General features: G+C 34.9%; 1 long non-coding RNA gene across 1 annotated transcript in view; it reads right to left on the minus strand.

Annotated features, from left to right (window-relative positions):
* LOC145256308 (uncharacterized) overlaps window positions 1-5,272 on the minus strand; it is a 92,661-nt gene extending 87,389 nt beyond the window's left edge. The window contains exon 1 of the long non-coding RNA XR_013863971.1: window positions 5,092-5,272. This is a non-coding gene — a long non-coding RNA (uncharacterized LOC145256308). The remainder of the gene's footprint in view (window positions 1-5,091) is intronic.
* Window positions 5,273-20,622: the final 15,350 nt, after the last annotated feature.

Raw genomic sequence — 20,622 nt, forward strand, 5'->3', positions numbered from 1 at the left:
TTATTTATCTACCTATTTATCTATTTGTCTATCTATCTATTTATATATCTGTTTTTCTATCTATCTATCTATCTCTCTATCAAGTATATAAAAGGAACTTGGTGTGTGTGTGTATATGAATGAGTTCGTTCCTTATGGATTTCTATCTATCTATCTATCTATCTATCTATCTAGCTATCTAGCTATGTATATACATATATATATATATATATATATATATATATATATAACTACTTAATTTACTCACATAAAATTAATATACGAAAGTATAGATTTATGCGTAAACTTTAAAGTATTTACTTCAAAAGTGCTCAATACGTAGGTAGAGCTAGTTAGTAATATGGTGATTAAGCTACATAATATATATATATATAACGATAAAAACGATAAACAATCACAGAATTCACGCATAAGCCTGAGGAGTCCTAGAATGGATGAAACGCGGAATATTCAATGTAGCTTAATCGCCATATATACTTTATAAATTACTATATATAGATAGATATTTATCTATTTATCTGTCTATTTATTTATCTATCTATCTATGTATCTATCTATCTATTTTCTATGTATCTATCTCTCTGTCTATCTATCTATCTATCTATCTATTTATTTATCTATCTATCTTTCTATCTATCTATCTATCTATCTATCTATCTATTTATCTTCCTATGTATCTATCTATCTATGTATCTTTCTATAATATATAAAAGGAACTTTGTGTGTATGTGAATGAGTTCGTTCCTTATGGATTCGGAAATGACTACACCGATTTTTTCGAAATTTCACACAAAGCTACTTGATGCATCTGGGAGTGTTCTTATGTAGATTTTGTATTGGAAGACGTTCGATAAGTATCGAAAATCGATAATCGAAAAAAGTCGATCAAATAAGAATGTCCAATTTTGAGCAAAGTTAACAACACTTTTATACAATCTAACACCACAAGTAAATTTGAGAAGTTTTATCTCCGCACAAGCAGAAAGAGCCAGCTGTAGATTATTTTATAAGAAAGGGGCGTTTTCGAAATGACTGTTTCTTTTTAGAGCATAATTGAATCATGATACTTGTTTTTTTTATGCTTGACTTTAACTTATTATGTAAAATAATTTCATAAAATCAACTATATATATTCTACAGTGGAATATAGACTACAGCTAACTACTGCGGGAGGACTGTGAAGCTTCTTCTCGGTGCACTACGGAGCGTCCCTAACTAAAGCAGACAATCTATCGATTTGATTAAAAAATGGGCGATTTCATCGATTTCGATAACAATTAAAGTATTAAAGAGTGGAAAACATGTGGATCCTCATTAAATCCCGGACACTGTCGGGTCTCCCTGCTAGTATTAGCAAGCCGTTAGGCGTTGCCCGGTCGTAAAATACGCATAAATATTATATTTTAACTCATACAGAAACTGAGACATGTGCATGTGAGTATTATGTTGTTTTTTTTCTAAATCTCTACACTAACGTAATGTATTTGCAATAACCCTTATCCCTGAGTGGCTTCCGGGCCTTGATAAGTGGTGATCACTGTGTTCACTTACTGTAAGTAAAAAAAAAATGCTCGAGCTGAGATCCAATCAAAACCCCAAAGACAGTGAGTCAAGTACGATCACCATTGGACCAGCTTGACACAATCTTTAAAAAGTGTTTCCAAACCTACTTATTCTCAACATAAATAATCTGTCACGTGTACGATTCACGCATGCGTATTCGTGAAATAGTTGACAAGCAGATAAAAATCTGACGACTCCAACGTACCAATTTTTCTATTTTTACCACTTACCAGCCTTTTTTGTTTCCGCATTAAAGCCGATTAAAAAGTTTTTACCGTGTCTAAATACCTTATATACAAAATTTTAAGTTTGTCGATCAAAAATTCGTTGAGTATATAGGTTGAGAAGTGTAATGTACACATATACATACCCATTCTCACTTTTATAGATAGAGAGATAGATGAGAGGCAGAAAGAAAGAAAAAAGAAATCAACATTGCACCAGGCTTAATGCTTCTGTTGTAGTCTAGTCCGAACTAAATCACAACGGGAGCAACATCTGAAAGTTATAAGTTTGGTCAAGGAATTTATAAGTTTGGCCAAGGAAGTTATAAGTTTGGTCAAGTAAGTTATAAATTTGGTCAAGGAAGTTATAAGTTTGGTTAAAGAATTTATAAATTTAGTCAAGGAATTTATAAGTTTGGTCAAGGAATTTATAAGTTTGGTCAAGGAAGTTATAACTTTGACAATCTATACACCTATAAATTTGGTTTTGTTGTGTGCGTATTTTGATATTCATATTAAAATCCCTTTTCTTTATTAGTATTTATTTGCCTACCCACGAAAGCAAAATGTGACACAAGGTCGTTTTTAATGTGGGGGAAAACTAGCTCCCCCTCCCCCTAAAAAAAGCAAAAGGGGCACTCTGGTATGGACCAAAAATAATAATCGTCTCAGAATAGAGGGTTTCCCCTCCATTCATCAAGGACAAATTATCTCAAGAGTAGCATCAGAGCAGATACTACACTTTGAGATATTAAATCTTTCATTCAGACTAAAAAGTTCAACATGAAAACAAAACTTAGGCACAAGACCAACTCAAAAGGGAGGAAGGTGGTGGTCGTTGGTCATCCTTGTCACTCCAGAACTAAACAAAAGTTTCTCTTTGCTAGTATCTTCTTCCACCATAATACCGCATTTACCCTTTCGTACTCTGGGACGTCCTATTTAGCACCAAATTGTTTAAAACATTTTTATTAACGTGCAATCTTGGCCCGAATGACCAGAACAACAGAAAAACGCAAGCGTTTTTTTCTGTTTATTTAAAAAGAAAATACAACTTTGTTATATATGGCTCGTGGAATTGCATTCATCTGCAAAAGACCTAGCTAATTTGCATATTCTTTTAAACATTCATTTTAATTAATTCCCTATTAGTATTTTTCGGTTTGTTATGGGATGATCATCTTTAGTTAACTATTACGTGTAATTATATTCATGCAGATATTTTATATGATCTATACTTGCGTAATATTGGCATAAAAAAATTATAGTAAACACAAACCTCTTTCTATATATATATATATATATATTTATGTATGCGTGTATATATTTGTTTTTAAAAAATTGCCTAACAAACTCCTCTGTCAGTTTTTGGTTTACAGGCATAAACTTATATAGGGTATTCGAACACATGCTAAACTTTATATTTGAGTTTTAGCCGGGGAAAATCGGTGCAAAAGTGTGAAAATTAAAAAAAAAATGGAATTTACCAGGTGAAAGTCGAACGACGGCATTACGAATATGCATGCGTAATGTAATAGCTATTGGTTCATGTTTTAATTTTTAACCTTGCACCAAATATGTCTTCACAGCCCAGAGATGGAATTTATTTGCTCCCCCACCGAGCAAATTAGGCACAAGGCCAATTTTTAATGTGAGGAGTGAAGGGAGGGGGAAGGGGAAAAGGGGGCCAGCTCCCGAGAGGTGGGAAATGGGAGCTGGTTAAAGGTCAGGTATATGGGGTTGCCCCCACATATGGTCTTTGCTTGCAGTATCTGCCGGAACAGATGGTGTTTATTTGCTCCCCCACTGAGCAAATTAGGCACAAGGCCGTTTTTAATGTGAGGTAAAAACCAGCTCCCCTAAAAGTAGGCAAAAAGGGGGCACTCTGGTTACCAAAAATAATAATTGTCCCAGTATAGAGGATTTCCCCTCCATTGACTGGTACAAATTATCTTAAGTGCAGCATCTGCCGGAACAGATGGTATTTATTTGCTCCCCCACTGAGCAAATTAGGCACAAGGCCGTTTTTAATGTGAGGTAAAAACCAGCTCCCCTAAAAGGGGTCACTCTGGTTACCAAAAATAATAATTGTCCCAGTATAGAGGGTTTTTATTTAAATGCTGCCCACATCAGCATTATGTGGCACAAGGCCGGAAAGTGGGAACCCCGCAGGCTCCCCTAAAGGAGGGGCACTCCTGCAATTTTAAAAATTGCCTGAGTAACCCCGTCGGCATTCCCCGGTCGGGGCGCCTCAGGCAGCAAGCAATAAACTTGCCCCACCAGAAAGCCCGGTGGCAAGGCCTGGGAGGGTGGACCTCCTAGGTATTACCCAGGCGGTTCCCAGTATAGAGGGTTTCCCCTCCATTGACTGGTACAAATTATCTTAAGTGCAGCATCTGCCGGAACAGATACTACACTTTCATCCCGGCCCGAAGGCCAAGAACGTCTTCACAGCCCAGAGATTAATGTCAAAAGAAAAAGTAAATCGTAAGCTAAACGTTTTGGTTTCGATTCTCGGTGGTGGCGCACAAGTCATTTTTATTTAACTTTTAAAATAATTACTATATCTTGGGTCCAATATAATATAATAATAAATACGAACTGTGCATTAACCAAAATATTGTATTTAAGCGTATTTTACGATTGGGCAATGCCGGGTGGCCTGCTAGTATATATATATATATATATATATATATATATATATATATATATATATATATGTGTGTGTGTGTGTGTGTGTGTAGTAAGTAATAAAATATTTTTGGCGATTAATTAATTAAACTCCATATATATTTTATAAGTAACAAGCTCTACCTACGTATTGAGCACTGCTGAAGTAAATACTTAAAGTTTACGCATAAATTTATACTTTCGTATATTAATTTATGTGAGTAAACAAAGTAGTTATGCATATATGTGTGTGTGTGTGTCTGTGTGTGTGTATGTGCATGTATGTATGTATATATATATATATATATATATATATATATGTATATATATATATATATATATATATATATATATATATATATATATATATATATATAAATATATATATATAATGCAATATTTTTTCATACAAGGGGAAAATGAAATTTAAATAAAATAAACACGCACACACATACATACACACATATATACATATGTATGTATGTATGTATGTATGTGTATGCATGTGTGCATGCATGTGTGCGTCGTGTGTGCGTGTATGTTTATGTAAGAGTATACAGAGAGAAAGTATACATTAATAACTACATATGAGTTACATAAGAAATACACGCAAAAAATGTAAAGAAAGACTTACTTATATATATTGTAGATGTCACCGTAGGAATATATTTTACCCAAATGCTCGACCTTATCCTTAAAAACGGTGCGTGGGGCGGGGGTAGAAATATGGACCGTGTGCAAACGTGGTCAATGGTTGTCTAGAGAAATCGCAGATGTATGCATAGAGGTGTTGTGCGCCTGTCGGTCAGTGCGTGCGTGCGTGCGTGCGTGCGTGTGTGTGTGTGTGTGTGTGTGTGTGTGTGTGTCTCTCTCTCTCTCTCTCTTTCTCTCGCTCTCTCTTCCTCTCTCTCTCTCTCTTCCCCTCTCTCTTACTCTCTTAAATGCAAGGGTTAGGAGGGGCAAAGGCGAGGGAGGAGGGAAAAGGACGAGTAATGTCTGCGAGTTTCCAGAAATGGAACCAGTTGCGCATGATGCGATTATGTCTGCGAAGTGGCTTCTGCGAGTGTGTACACGGATTTCTCATCTTCGTAATTATTCAATCAATTTCTTGCTCTACCCCGCCCTCACCGCACACTACGCATCGAATAAGCCACACACACACACACACACACACACACACACACACACACACACACACACACACACGTGCGCGCATTCAAACTGGTAGCCATTTTGTCTACAATAACGAAAAACACACACATGAAACACACGCACATACACATACACGGACACATATGAATGTACACACACATACACGCATAAACGCAGTTCTCGTTGTGTAGTGGTTACAGGCGAGAATTGTGGACTCTGCGCACTGGGTTCGACTTCTGTTCGCGCTATTGCATCACTTTGACTAATACCTTTGGGAAGCGAATGAATCCATATACTCTCCCACCCTAGTTATGATTTAACAGCCATAAAAACGTACAAAGATAGAATACTGTTACCACATGCGGGAAGGAGCTGCTTAGAGCACCTTTTTGCTGGCTGGACAGGGTACAAAAACTGACTTCGAAATCTAGTGAGCGATGTTATTTTCTTCTCCCTTTTTACCTCTTTTCACAGAAGAGATAATGCGAGCCTATCTCTGCTCTATCCTGACGAGTGCTCAACTGAACTTTACTCCGTGGTCTTCCTCTCTAAAACATTCACAAAATGCACTCGTCTAACTACAACAACTATTGGCAATTTCCCTTACTCTTTATTTGTGAATAAAACTAAACGAAAATTCCAGGAGCAAAGCATTTTTTTTTGCCAGAACTGCTTTCTATTTTTATTTTCATAAAAGATGATCGACTGAGCTCCAATCTATGTCTCTCTTTCTCCCCGTAAAAGCGTCATGGCTAAAAACTCGTAAAACATTAACCACTATCAACAATTTCCTTTGCTCTTTATCTGTGTCTCAAACTAAAAGAAAATTCCATGAGTATAGCTTCCTCTTCCTCCAGAACTGCTTGACTGTGGGGTACAATACCGCGGGTTTACTTTCCAGCTGAGTATAACATAGTCGTTTTCATATTCAGACAAATTCTTGTTGAGCTGTCTTTTAAATAATCAATTTCTACCTAATTTTCACTATCATCGATCATGACAATGTTGTCTCACAAACACAATACCACGAATCTACTTTCTAGCTGAGTACAGGATGGAACGATAAAACTGTCATCCTAGAAAAGACGACATGATTTCATTTCCGTTTGATAAAAACCGGTTTTCTTTTTTTGTTGCAGATCATCTACTAGTTGGCCAATTTTGAAAAAAAATCCCAAGAGCGGTAGGAGCCTTTTAATCATGTCTAAAAGTGACACAATGTTCAATGAGCGAGATCGGAGATGCGCCACTGTACAACTCATGCTCTCTACTAATCCAAGTTATGACAACAGAATAATTGCCAGCACCCTCAAAATGCAAATCAGGAAAGTCCACGTTTGAGGCCGTGGCCAGGGTGATGAAAGAAAAGTTTCCGGTCACGGTTATGGTCTTTGGTGTGGTTTCAAGTGTGGGCCACATCATTGACTTTGAAAGTCAACACGAAATATATCTGGATGTGCTAAAGAATGTGGTAATCCCCTGGTGCAATCTGGTGGCTGCTGACAAACTCTGGGTGTGGTAGCAAAACTCAGCGCCGACTCACAAGTCCAAAAAGAGCAAGACTAACCCTAACCCTAACCCTAACCCTAACCCGACTTGGCTTCAGAAGTACTACGAGTTTGTACCCTTCTCTCACTGCCCCCCTCCTTCCTTGACCTGAACCCGCTGAACTACTTCGTTTGTTCATACATCGAGAACATCACCAACATGACCTCCCACAATACCACAGCCAGCCTGATCGCCGCCATTCGCCGAGTATTCGCCGAGTATTCGACGAGTATTCACCGAACTCCTGCCGGTACCTATGTAAAAGCCATGCTCCCAGTTCAGAGCCCGTATTGAGGCGGTGATTGAGGCTGAAGGCGAATACACTAAATATATGTCAGCTCTATTACATAATCTAGCTACCTGAATTGTTTTTTTCAATAAAAGTTCACTCTAACAAGTACTGTCGCCACTTAGACGTAAAGGGACTACTATTTTGGACCATGCCTAGGAAAGATTAACAAGATGTTGGTTTTTGTTACATTTAAATTTCTGCATATCAGTACAGTCAGGGAAGCAGGCAGCAGGCAGGGAATTCCAAAGTCTAGCTGTTCGAAGAAATGTACTATCAGATTAGAAAGCTTTCTGTCATTTGGTGACCTCAATAATGTAGGGGCGAGATTTTGTTGCTAAGCGGTTTTTGTCAGGGATATGCACGTGGAGGGGGAACAAGTGCAACAAATTCATCATAGCAGATTTCATTAAAATACTTGTAAAACAGGCACAGGGATGCAACATTGCGGCGATGGGACAGGGATTGGAGCTTAGTTTACAAGGCGGGGGTCTATTAGATTGAAGACTCTTTTTGGACCCTATCCACGAGGGGGAGACTAGCGGTAAATGCATAAGCACAGATAGGGCAACAATACTCCATGCATGAGCGAAAGGTGGCTTTGTAGAGATACATGGTATTTTCAGGTGTGAGTAGTCTTCTAGCACGATAGAGGGAACCCACCTTTTTTTGCAGCAGCCTTTGCAATGTCCTCAATATATTTGTTCCAGTTCATATTGCCTGTGAATGATAAGCTGAGGAGTTTGAAGGAAGAATTCTCAGGTAGGGAGTTATTTGTCATGGATATCGGTGGTTGGATAGGCGTCTTGTAACTGTTAAAAGAGAGCAGCTTAGTCTTTCTAATATTAAATGTTTCCATCCATTTACGGCTCGATTCTACTACGGTCTGGAGATCATTTTCCAATGATTCTGTCATTGTCTTAAATTTGTCTACATCCGTTCTTGTGCATATTATAAATTGTCGGGTTTCTATTTGTATCAGTTCCATTCGGCTCGTGTATTCTTGTTTAAAATTATTATTATTGTTTACTCCTTAGGAATTCTTACACATTTCATCATCAGAGATTACTCACTTATAAAAATCGGTGGTGTTCCCAGGAGTCTGAGTAACGACAAGTCTTCCCAAATTTCCAGTAATCTCCACGTGTTTCGATAATCTTTGCAAATGAATTTGCTTTATCGCAACAACCGCTTGCCATTGATTTAATGCTAGCAATGACCATTGGTCTTCACTAGAATTTCGGTGGCAATAAGCCTCCCCAAAGTACCAGACCTCCTCGCATTCATACAATGGAGGTCTGGTTAGTGCTTTGTCTCCCAGGTCTTTCCATCTTCCTCGACCCTTCTCGACTATTTAAAGTGACACCAGTTGATGTCGGCACCACTTTTGATTCCAATTTCTCTCATACGTTTTCGAAGTTTTATGGGATTGCATCTAGTGCTCCTATGATTATTGGTATCATCTTAACTTTCATTATCTTATATATGATTATTATTTACTCACTAGTAGTAGTCATGCAGGCCATCACCAAAGATTTCTCTTTGATAAAAACTTGTGGTGTTCTCTAGAGTCTGGGTGACAACAAGACAGGTGAGATTTATATTATAGATAACTTATTGGTAGAAGACAATATAGTGTAGAGGTGTAACGGATGGACACGAACTTAATCAAATTAAGACATATAATGGTGAAATAAGCTATACAGGTTCACATTTTATTCATACATCTAGCAGGGAAATACGACGTTTCCCGGTAAATAAGTATCAACGAATTTCTCATATTACCAATACTTTTATTGTCATCGCAATCGGTGAAGTCGCCCCGTTTTTTAATCGAATCGATTAATTGCCTGTTCTAGTCGGACACCCAACGCGTTGCACCGAGAAGAAGCTTCGCCTACCTACTAGCAGTGACTTTGTGGTAAAACTTCTCAGATGCACTCGTGATATTAGGCTGTACAAAGGTGTTTACTTTGGTTAAATTTGGACTGGTCCTTCTTTAATCAGAATTTTTCGATTGTTGATTTTCGATATTTATCGGAGGCTTTCTGCTACAAAACCTATCTAAGAACATTTCCAGACCCATTAAGTAGATTTCTGCGAAATTTCAAAATAAAGCTGTTTCAAGCCCCATTGTTATATATGAGTCGTGGAATTGCATTCACTAGCAAAAGATCTACGTAATTTGCATATTCTTTTAAACATCCATTTTGATTAATTTTCTTGTAGTTTTTCGGGTTTTCTTATTGGATGAAAATCTTAGTTAACTATTACGTGTAATTATATTCATGCAGATATTCTACATGATTTATACTTGCGTAATATTTGTGTAAAAAGTTTATAGTAAACGCAATACTTTTTCTATATATATTTGTATATACGTATATTTACTTGTTTAAAAAAAATTTGCTGACCAAACTCCTCCTCAAGATTTGGGTCTACAAACACGAATCTTCATATATAAGATATTTGAACCCATGCGAAACTTTATATTTAGGTTTTATCCAGGGAAAATCGATGCAAAAGTGTAAAAATTAAAAACAAAATGAAATTCGCCAGATGAAGGTCGAACTCTAGCATTACGAATATGCATGCATAACGTAGTAGCTATTGTTTCAGGTTTTAATTTTTAACCTCCCAGCAAATATGTCTTCATAGCTCAGTCATGAACGGCAGAGGAAAAAATAAGTCCTAAGCTAAACGCTTGGGTTTTGATTCTCGTTAGTAGTGCACGAGTAATTTTTTTTTAAACTTTTTAAATCACTACTATATATTGGGTCCAATATAATATAAGAGTAAACACGAAATCTGCATTAATCAAAATATCATATTTTAGCGTATTTTGTGACCGGGCAATGCCTGGCGCCCTGCTAGTATATATATATGTGTATATATATATATATATATATATATATATATATATATATAAAAGTGAACGTGTCTCTGTGTGTGTCTTTGTACATTTCCCTACGCAATAACTCTGTCAATTTTTAGTCTACAGACTCGAAATTTGATATACAGGGTACTGAGATTTTGGAAAATCGATGTGATCGCTTTTTGGCCAGAAATTTGGCGATTAAGGGTCAAAGTTCAACGATTTGACCTTTGAAAACTCTACCAAACTCCTGCGACAATTTTTAGTCTACGTCCTTGAAATTATAGATATAGGTTCCTCGGACATGGATCTAACTTTATAACTTGATTTGAACCCAAAATAATAAATTTTAAGGGGTCATAATAGGGATCAAAGTTTTAAAAAATTGACCTCTGTGGCCTCTTCCAAATTAGACAATTTCTGGTCTAAATATTTGAAATTTTACATAAAGGGGATTCAGAGATATAGCAAACTTTTTCATCAGTTTGGGTCGAAAATTTTTAGTTACCAATATATAAATGTATGTCTGTTTACATGTCTGCCTTTAACTTTCAATAGAGGCGACGGATTTTACCAAGATCAGTATTGTTTTAAAGTTCGACCTTTCATACGACAAATATCGAAAAATTGGCTAAAAACATTAATATCTTCCCCTTCAACTAGTCACTTTTCTACAGGGGTGGGGTCACTGTTTTCGCCAATATTTTAGAAAGTTATCCTCTCCTTTAGATTGTCTAGCCTTAATTTTTAAAAAAATGTCGCTTCCGGTTTGGCGGTGGTCGTAACGGCATAAAACTTAGGTTTTACCCCGTTCTTTTCCTCCTTTGCGGTACGGGTTCGAACCTGCCTTCTTACTACCACTTTTTTTTTGTTGCTCAACATATACATCCAAACACCCGGGCAACGCCCGGCTGAAATGCTAGTATATATATATATATATATATATATATATATATATATATATATATATATATATGACATGACTACATAATTTAGTATACGAAAGTATAAATTTATGCATAAACTAAGTATTTACTTCAAGAGTGCTTTATACGTAAGTAGAACTAGGTAGTAAGTTATAAAATATATATGGCAATTAAGCTACACAAAATATTCCGCGTTTCATCCACGCTAGGATTCATCAAGCTTATGCGAGGAGTTGTGATTGTCTCGCGTTTTTATATACGCACATTCTATTGAGTTTTTTAGTTAGCCAATCAGCTTTCTAGTTTCCACCGCACCTTTCCTAATCAGCCAATGATCAGGCACTTACATGACAAAGGCACAGTTGACCTTCGGTCCAGCCCTTCCTCTGTGTGTGCTATTCATCCGATATGTATCAAAAATCGAAAAAATCCGATCTTAAAATTATTTTTTTTTCTCTTATAGATAAAAAAGAATAATTTTTACAGGGAAATGTTTTACATTACACCAACCAAGGAAGATAATAAAAATTCAGCAAATTATTTCTTCTTAAAAAATAAGATAAACAGCTTTATTATAATCTGGAGACATAGCTTAGTGGTAGATCGAATGATCCCCTTTTTAAACCCCGTACCTCACCATTATATTTTAATTTTTTTCAAATCTATGAGTTCAGTTTACGATAAAAGAAGAGGCACCATTTTAAATCGCCGCAAATCATTTATTTGTTTGCATATTTTACTACTAAACATTAATCAGAAATGACTTTTCCAGGCCATTCATCGTCAAGCCAAATATCAGCTGACGTGATATTGTAAACAAACACGAACGGAATTTTATGAACGACATTATTATTATTATTATTATTTATTTTTATTTATTTTTTATTGCGAATTAGTCCACTGGACAAGTTATTCATCGTAATATATAAAAATCAATAAATAATAATCAATAAATAATAACAATCAATATATAATAATCAATGTATCATCATCAATGGGTACTTGTGCAGCATTTGAACCAAACGTAACTCACTGTCCTCTTGGCTTTGCTTGGAACATGACGTCATGGGGTTTCATTGTAATTTGACATTAAGACACCGATCAATGCGCGGCAAGAAGCAGACGATTTTTGAGGAAAATATGAGAGGGGAGGGAAATCAGCGAGACCAGCCGAGAGCTTCTCGTCAGTTATCTTTTCTAGTTTATGTGGAGACAGAAATTTAGTAATGATCCTTTTGTCTCGATCTTAAACCATATATCGTAAAGCTACCTGGTTGGGTTGGAGAAGTTTCTTCCACATCCGCTGTCTCTTCTCACCCCAGTTTAACATCGTCTAATACGACCATAGAAAAGTTCACCTAATCCTAATTATATTATATTTAAAAAAAAAAAAAAAAAAAAAAAACAACGGTTGTCCAGCTCCGTCCTATAGAGAAAAATATTCAAGAAAAGAAAAAAAAAATTAACAATTTTTACATTAATTACAAAAAATTAAAAAAAAAAAACTGCAAAATAAATTATTACATTAAAAACACATAAAAAGTGCTTTATTTTTAAACCTTTGTTAAAAAAATATGAAACACACACAAAAAATGGTTTTCTTATTAATTTTGTTCAATTTTGTTTTACCAAAAAAAGAAAAAAGAGAAAATGTTTGAAACAAAGGAAAAATACCACTTACTTTTTTTTTTCACTTAAAAAATGGTTACAAAAATATAATAAAAAATGTTACGGAAGGTCGTTGCTTATTCTTTTTTATTTTCGTTATATTTTTCATTTATTTTAATTTCTAGTAATTTTATTTTTAAATGTTTACTTTAGTAATTTTCTTAAGTAGCGTTGTTATGCTTTGATAATCGGCGACGCTCGGCACAAGTCGGCATGTTCCGAGCAAAGCCGAGCAGCAAGTTAGTTACATCTGGTTAAAATTCAAAAGACTTTCAACAACACCACAGCCAGCCCGATCGCCGCCACCCGGCGAACTCCTACTGGTGCTTGTGGAAAAGGCATGCTCCCAGTTTCGGACCCATATCGAGGCGGTGATTGAGGCTGAAGGCGGTTACATTGAATAGGTGTCACCTCTACTACATAGGCAGGAAACGTGAAATGATTTTTATAATAAAAGATTTTTAAAAAAAAAGGTTGTAGCGTTGTTTCCTTTAGGACGAAAAATTTATCGTAGTAATTACAATGGACTTTTAAATGGGTGTACAATTCGACTAAAATGAACACTAGGAATAAAGGATTTATGAATATAGGTATAGAAACAAATGTTTTTATGAAATTTGAAAAATAAAAAAAAGGTTTTCAAATGAGGATTATGTAAATATATGAGTTTTTATGATGAAAATGATAATTAACTGCTAACTCCGCTATTCATTAAACAGCTGGGAAATTTTTATAAAAAGAAAACTTACATAGAACACTATCGAAAGCTCATATTAATAGAAATTAAAGAATTAAAAAGTTATTTTTGTTTAAACAGTAGTAAAACTTGCAGTTTTATAAATACAACAAATATGAACAAGTTTGATGATAATTATAAAGCAATAAACTTTAATAATAATAATAATAATAATAATAATAATAATAATAATTAGCGGGACCTGTGGAAATTCCGCAGGCGACTGATTATATATATATATATATATATATATATATATATATATATATATATTCAGAATGTAAGAGACTATATATAATAAATCCCACTGCCAAACAACGTCGCAGCCCACAAGAGCCATGACAGTCAACGAACCGGAATTCCAAGACTCGAGTTTCGCCCTTATTTTGGGCTCATCAGTTAGACACATCCGAACTCAAGATTCGAAACCCGAGCCTCTTGTATGCGAGGGAAGCACTCTACTCTGTGTTGGTTAATAGAAAGTCTTGCGTGCGGGGCGTTTGCTCAGTGGGTACAGTGCTTCCCTCGCATGCAAGAGGCTCGCGTTTCGAATCATGTGTTCGGATGTGTTTAACTGATGAGCCCAAAATGAGGGCGAAACTCGAGTCTTGGACTTCCGGTTCGTTGACTGTCATGGCTCTTGTGGACTGCGACGTTGTTTGACTGTGGAATGTATTATATATATATATATATATATATATATATATATATATATATATATATATATGACTTTAGTTCTTTCAGCTATAATCAAAACCGAAACCAAAACTTTTGAAGAATTCTTGGTAATACTATTTATTAACAAAAAAAAAAATTATTGGAGTGCCATTAGCTATAATCGAAACCGAAACCAAAATTATAAGTAAAAGTACTAAACCAATAGCTACGTCATTCACCTGTGTGTATATTTCCCAGATGATCATAAAATGGAACTTTAGTTGTGCACGTTATTAATAACCTCTTTAAAATTGTTGGGCTCATTTTCAGTGGAGGAAGGGTTGGATTGTTATAGATGTTGCTAATGATAATGTCAATTGTTTCATTTACTGGTATATTTGTAAAAAGATTTTCGACATCTAGAGAAGCGGTGATTTTATTGTTGATTGTAGTTGGTTGAAGAATCTGCATGAGTTCTTCTGTGGATTTAACGCTGTATCGGCAAGGTACATCCGATGTGATGAGTTCATTGATTTTTTTAGTTAAGTTATATATTGGGGTTGTCATCTGTGAGATTATGGGACGAAGTGGGAAATTAGGTTTATGGATCCAACCTAAACAATTTCGAAAATTCGGAGATTGGAAAAGATTAAAAAGAAGATAATAAAACAAAAGAATTCCGTGTTTTTCAATAATATTTGTGTGAATATATATATATATATATATATATATATATATATATATATATATGTATGCATATATATATATAATTTATTTATTTTGTTTGTTCTTCCTTAGATCGCCTCCAAACAGATATATATATATATATATTTAATAAAATTTAAACAAACATTTAAACGATCAAACCACGACAACAAACGTGGCCTATCTCAACTAACCAAGTCACCTTTGAATTATACACTCAAAATTAAAATAAGCCAACCTTAAACTCACTTATTTAAGTAACCCTACAAACATTCCAGATTTTCACACCATAACTCGTCTCTATCCTCACCTCATCAACTCACCCATCCTCATAGCAAAAACAGCACACCCATTCCCTATCACGCATACCACACATTGAAAATCACCAGAATATCCATTTCCCACTTGAACTTAAAATCAAGAGTTCAACCCTTTTAAAGAATACTAAAACGCAATTACCCCCCCCCCCGCCGTAAACACTCCATTAAGAACCTGTATGCTAGCAGTGTCAGAAATTTCGTGAAAATAGTGAATAATTCCACCCCATCTTTCCAAGCTTATAACTCCTCGAAAAATGTAATTCAAGCCCTAATTTTTTTTTTCAATTAAAGGAGCAAGGACCAAGGTTTTATTAAAAAAAACAAAAAAAACAATGTGGTTTTTTTTTTTTAAAAAGGTTTTAAATTTCGGACTTTACAAGTAAATTTCTAAAAAAGCGATGTTTTTTTTTTTTTTAAATTTGAATATATTATTTATTGACCTTTTCTCTTCAATTTGTGATATATAAAACTCCCCGACATAATTAATTATTTACTTTTTAATAGACATTTCAAAATGGGAGGCGTCAATTAATTCGGCCCCCTGTCTTTCCAAGCTTATAAATACTAGATAATAGACATTTCAAAATGGGTGACACTTGGGGGGGGGGCGTGAATTTTAAAAAAACGTTTGTCTAAAATATTATATTCGGTTAATTGGAAAGAACATAAAATTTCACATTGACCCTGAAAATATCGTAAAAATAGAATCAATAGAAAAATTTTGATAGATTTTTAAAGTTTAAAAATTGAAAAATATTGAGTTCGGAAAATTCATTACTGTTTTTAAAAAAAAAAAAAATTCTATTACTTTTAAAACAACTGTAATAGTTTATTTTGGAAGTATAATCCATAAAGAAAATAAATAACCCACTTTTAACAGAGAAATTACGAGATTTTTATATTGTATTCGCAGTTTCGTGTTAGGGGTGTCAAAAATTCCTACAAAAATTCTGATACTGCTACCTGTATGCTCGCCCAACTTTAACCCTCCACCTCTCTCTCTTTACCGTCTCTACTTCACCCCACGTCTTCTTTCCCTCATCTAAAAAGCCTCCTTCATCCATTATAAACAAGATAACGAACTATCTTTCTATTAGATCCATACCTCAAGCAAGCTGTTCCAGCGTATTCTTCCGAATATCTATACCTGGATTATTTTTCCATCTTTGGTATTTTGATAACTATACTATTGATTTCGAGGTCCATCGTCGCACACTTAATTCAATGCTCAAATTCTATTACTCATGAGGATAATTACAATGGAATGGTATATCCACCCAATTTCGGAGAAAACATTTGGACCAAAGCAAATAACACACAATCAACGCAACAACGAATAAGACAGCCCGATATCCTTTTTCGAAATACCAGGATTGAGCAGTACGCTTTCGCTATATGGGAATATCACTTTCTCCCATGGGCCTATTTTCTGCCACCCGGATTTGTAACCCCGAATGACATTGGACTCCTTCCGGTAATGGACTACCCAGGTTGTATCAACTTCTCCTTTCGTATAACTTTCTCCATATAATTATCCACAACCACCCAAAAACTATTTTCAATAATTGTGCTGAAAAGCAAAATAGCGTCCATTCGCAGCTGAACATTTTGCTAACTGCATTTTATTTCCTCTGATGAGCCATTGTTGAAAATCCATGGATTAAGGAAATTAAAATAACCCTTTCTGTATATTCCTTTGTCAAGCAATAAATTCTTAAATCGAATATATGCCTCTATATGTTGTTTTTTTTTCAGAATTTAAAATTCAACCACGAAACTTATATATATATATATATATATATATATGTATATATATATATATATATATATATATATATATATATATATATATATATATATATATATATATGCATATATAGTCCTGGAAGTTCCTTTAAAACTATACATGGGGGGGAAATTATTTTGTCAGTAAGTCAATCAATTTCCTGCGTCGCTGAATCGTTTCATTTACATGAATTAACAATGTTCTTAATGAGATTATCAGTTGTTTACATTAAAACACTGTTTCGGTGATTAGATTTTGAGTTTAAAAAAATAGGAGGGTTTACTTTTGGACGACCCTCGTGTACACACACACACACACACACACACACACACACACACACATATATATATATATATATGCATATATATATGCACACACACACATATATATGCATATATATATGTGCATATATATGTGTGTGTGTGTGTGTGTGTGTGTGTGTGTGTGTGTGTGTGTGTGTGTAATAAGAACAAACAGTTAATAAAACATGTTAAAAACACTTTGAAAAAGAGTTAAAAAAAACATTTAATTTTAAAAAGAAAACACTAAATAAGTGGATAGTTCTTAATCCGCGTATTTTCGAAGAAATACTTTCCTTCTCATCAGAGGGTCGGATTTAGCAAAATGCGGGATCGGATTTTGCTTGCAAAAGTATTTGATGAAACAAAAAGTCAGTCATAGATCTTACTTGAAGTCTGGTGAAGGGTAAAGTATCCAATGACAGTAAAATCCCAAACTGCAGAATCCACGAAAGTTAGTTAAATTTCCATTCGCACAAGTAAATTCCAAGGGAATCGCGTAATACGAAGATGACCCTAAATAATCCAAAAGGCAGAAATCCGTGGAATAATTCACAAATAGGTACAAGGAAACAGGAATGAAATCCAATAATATTATTAAAAGAAAGATAAAATGTGCGTAAAAAAACATGGAAAAAATGTAAAACTCGGCTGTCGGGGCGAGGCTTAATTAAGAAAATTCTCTCTCTCTCTCTCTCTCTCTCTCTATATATATATATATATATATATATATATATATATATATATATATATATGTCCCTAAGACCTCTGACCTATGTAAAAAATATGATATTTTAATTTATGCAGATTTTGTATGTATTATTATAGAATCAATACTCTATTGAACATTATATATTACGAGAAACAATTTGCTCAGTGGAATTATTCACAAAAAAAAAAAAAATAAATAAATAAAAAATAATAATGATAATGTCGTTCACCAAATTCTGTCTGTGCTTGTTTACAATATAACGTCAGTTGATATTTGGGCTTGACGATGAATGCCCTGGAAAAACCACTTCTGATTAATGTTTAGTTTTAAAATATGAAAAGGAAAATGATTTGCGGCGATTTTAAATGATACCTCTTCTTTTATAGTAAATTGAACTTTAGAATTAGTAAGAAAAAATAAAGTAAAATGGTGAGGTACACCCGGGTTGGAGCAGGGGATCATTCGATCCGTAGTTGAATGCTCTACCGCTACTACTACCTCTATATGTCAATAATTCTGTCTTTTTTTTTTTTAAGAAGGAATAAATAAAAAGTATTTCTTCAGTTGAACACGAACGTGGCACCGGTAGGTTATAAGGTGGGACCGCTGCCCACTGGCTACGAAATCTGAATCGATAACATCTATAGTTTTTATTCTATTAAAACGAAGCAATGACACGTTAATGAAATGAGTTCAATCCATGATGTTGATATAATCTATCTCCCCACCCCACCCCCTCTCTCTCTCTCCTTCTCTCTCTCTCTTCCTCTCTCTCTTTCTTTCTCTTTCTCTCTCTCTCTCTCTACCGATGCAATGATTTAAATAATCCCAGAAAAAAAAGGAAAGAGCAAAGCAAACTGTTGGATTGCGATACTTGGCTATAATATCAAGGTGGCGTAGTGTTCGTTAAATAAAAGAGCTGTAATAATTCCAATGATCATGGATTATTGGAATGGGTAGTGTCAACCAATAAAAATGTGAGGATCCAGTATGAGGAGACGTTAATATTTATAGTGCAGGAGAAGGGAAAGTAAATGCTATGTGTAATAGGGAATAGATCAATTACGTAGGAAGAGGTCTAAATATAAGTCCCCTGCGAGTATAAATACGCTATGTAAGTGGGTGACAGTGGTAGTATTTGGCGAATAGGGAGTAAAATCAGAACTACTTCCTCTATAGAGTATGATGTTGATGATGATGGCGCTCATAAGATTAAATCTAACGTTTTAATATTACGAATTAATGTGTTTAAAATATTGTTCTATAGTTAAATAAGGTAATGGCCAATAGTGTCAACATAATAAATTTGTATGCGCCATGTGTTGTTGTAAACCTACGGTATTTGGGTCCACAGAAGGAAAACTGCGCCTCTTTGATTATATATGAGCAGGACCCGTTAACCGGCGTTGCCCAGTGGAAGCATGGCCCCCTCGTAAAATGTTTAACTACGGCTGTTGTTGGTATTGCCTAACTCCAAACCCGAAATCCCAACCTCCTCATGTTAAGAACGCTTTTGGAATAGACACTCCCAACATTTTCATAGTAAGAATGGCTTTCGGACTGGACACCCCCAACCTACCCTGTTAAGGACGGTTTTTGGAATAGACACCCCATTTTGGGGGGCTGGATGTCAAAATATCTGCCCCAAATTTAATCTTGATAATCGTTGTCATGGTCCACACGCGCAAATGCTATGAACTAACCTTGAATCTTTGGGTGTGCAGTGTCGGTCGGAAAAAAAATGTAAATATTGGGTATTTATGTATTTTTATGACCGTGCTGAAATAATGATGTTATTATTTTGAAAACTATTCTGAACACGTTATTTCTAACATGTATTTTCTAAGTAATCTATACGTCCACTCTAGAATGTAATAATCACATGATTACATGTTCAATAATAACGTTATTAAATTTCCCCCGTATAAAGTCTATGAAGTCTTTATAATATAGACAAATTGTTTATATCAAAATGCAGAAAAAACTTACGTTTACATAAAGCGAGTTATCCGTGTTGACCTTTAAGATCCCCTTTAAATAATAGGGTGCGCGTCGGTCAAGAAAAATAAAACAGTAAAAAAACTAATCTTCTTAATGACATGCAATATGGTTTCCGTTCTGCTAGATCTACAGCAGATGTGCTTACGGTTTTATCTCATAGGATTAGCGAATATCTCGATGGAGGCTTTCTTTCTAGGGCAATTGCGAAATGTTTTGTTCGCCCGCTGATATCGCAAACCTCGAATATCGTGATTATGTCTTTGTTTTAATTTGCATAAAACAATAAGTTGTAATGACGACGAAATAAGAAGTTAATTAATATCGTGGGGAGAAGGAAAATGAAACAGAAAAGGAAGCGGCTTTATCGGCCATGTTCTTTTAATAACTAACGTGTTCGTTTATTCAATAAGGTATCTATTCTCGAATAAGCGGGTTGAGAGGTTACAACCAATGAGAAGGGATGGAAATGTGTAAGGGAAAAATCATTATTT

This window comes from Euprymna scolopes, chromosome 32 (genome assembly GCF_053919585.1).
Source record: "Euprymna scolopes isolate OS-2025 chromosome 32, ASM5391958v1, whole genome shotgun sequence".
Taxonomy (NCBI): Eukaryota; Metazoa; Mollusca; class Cephalopoda; order Sepiida; family Sepiolidae; genus Euprymna; species Euprymna scolopes.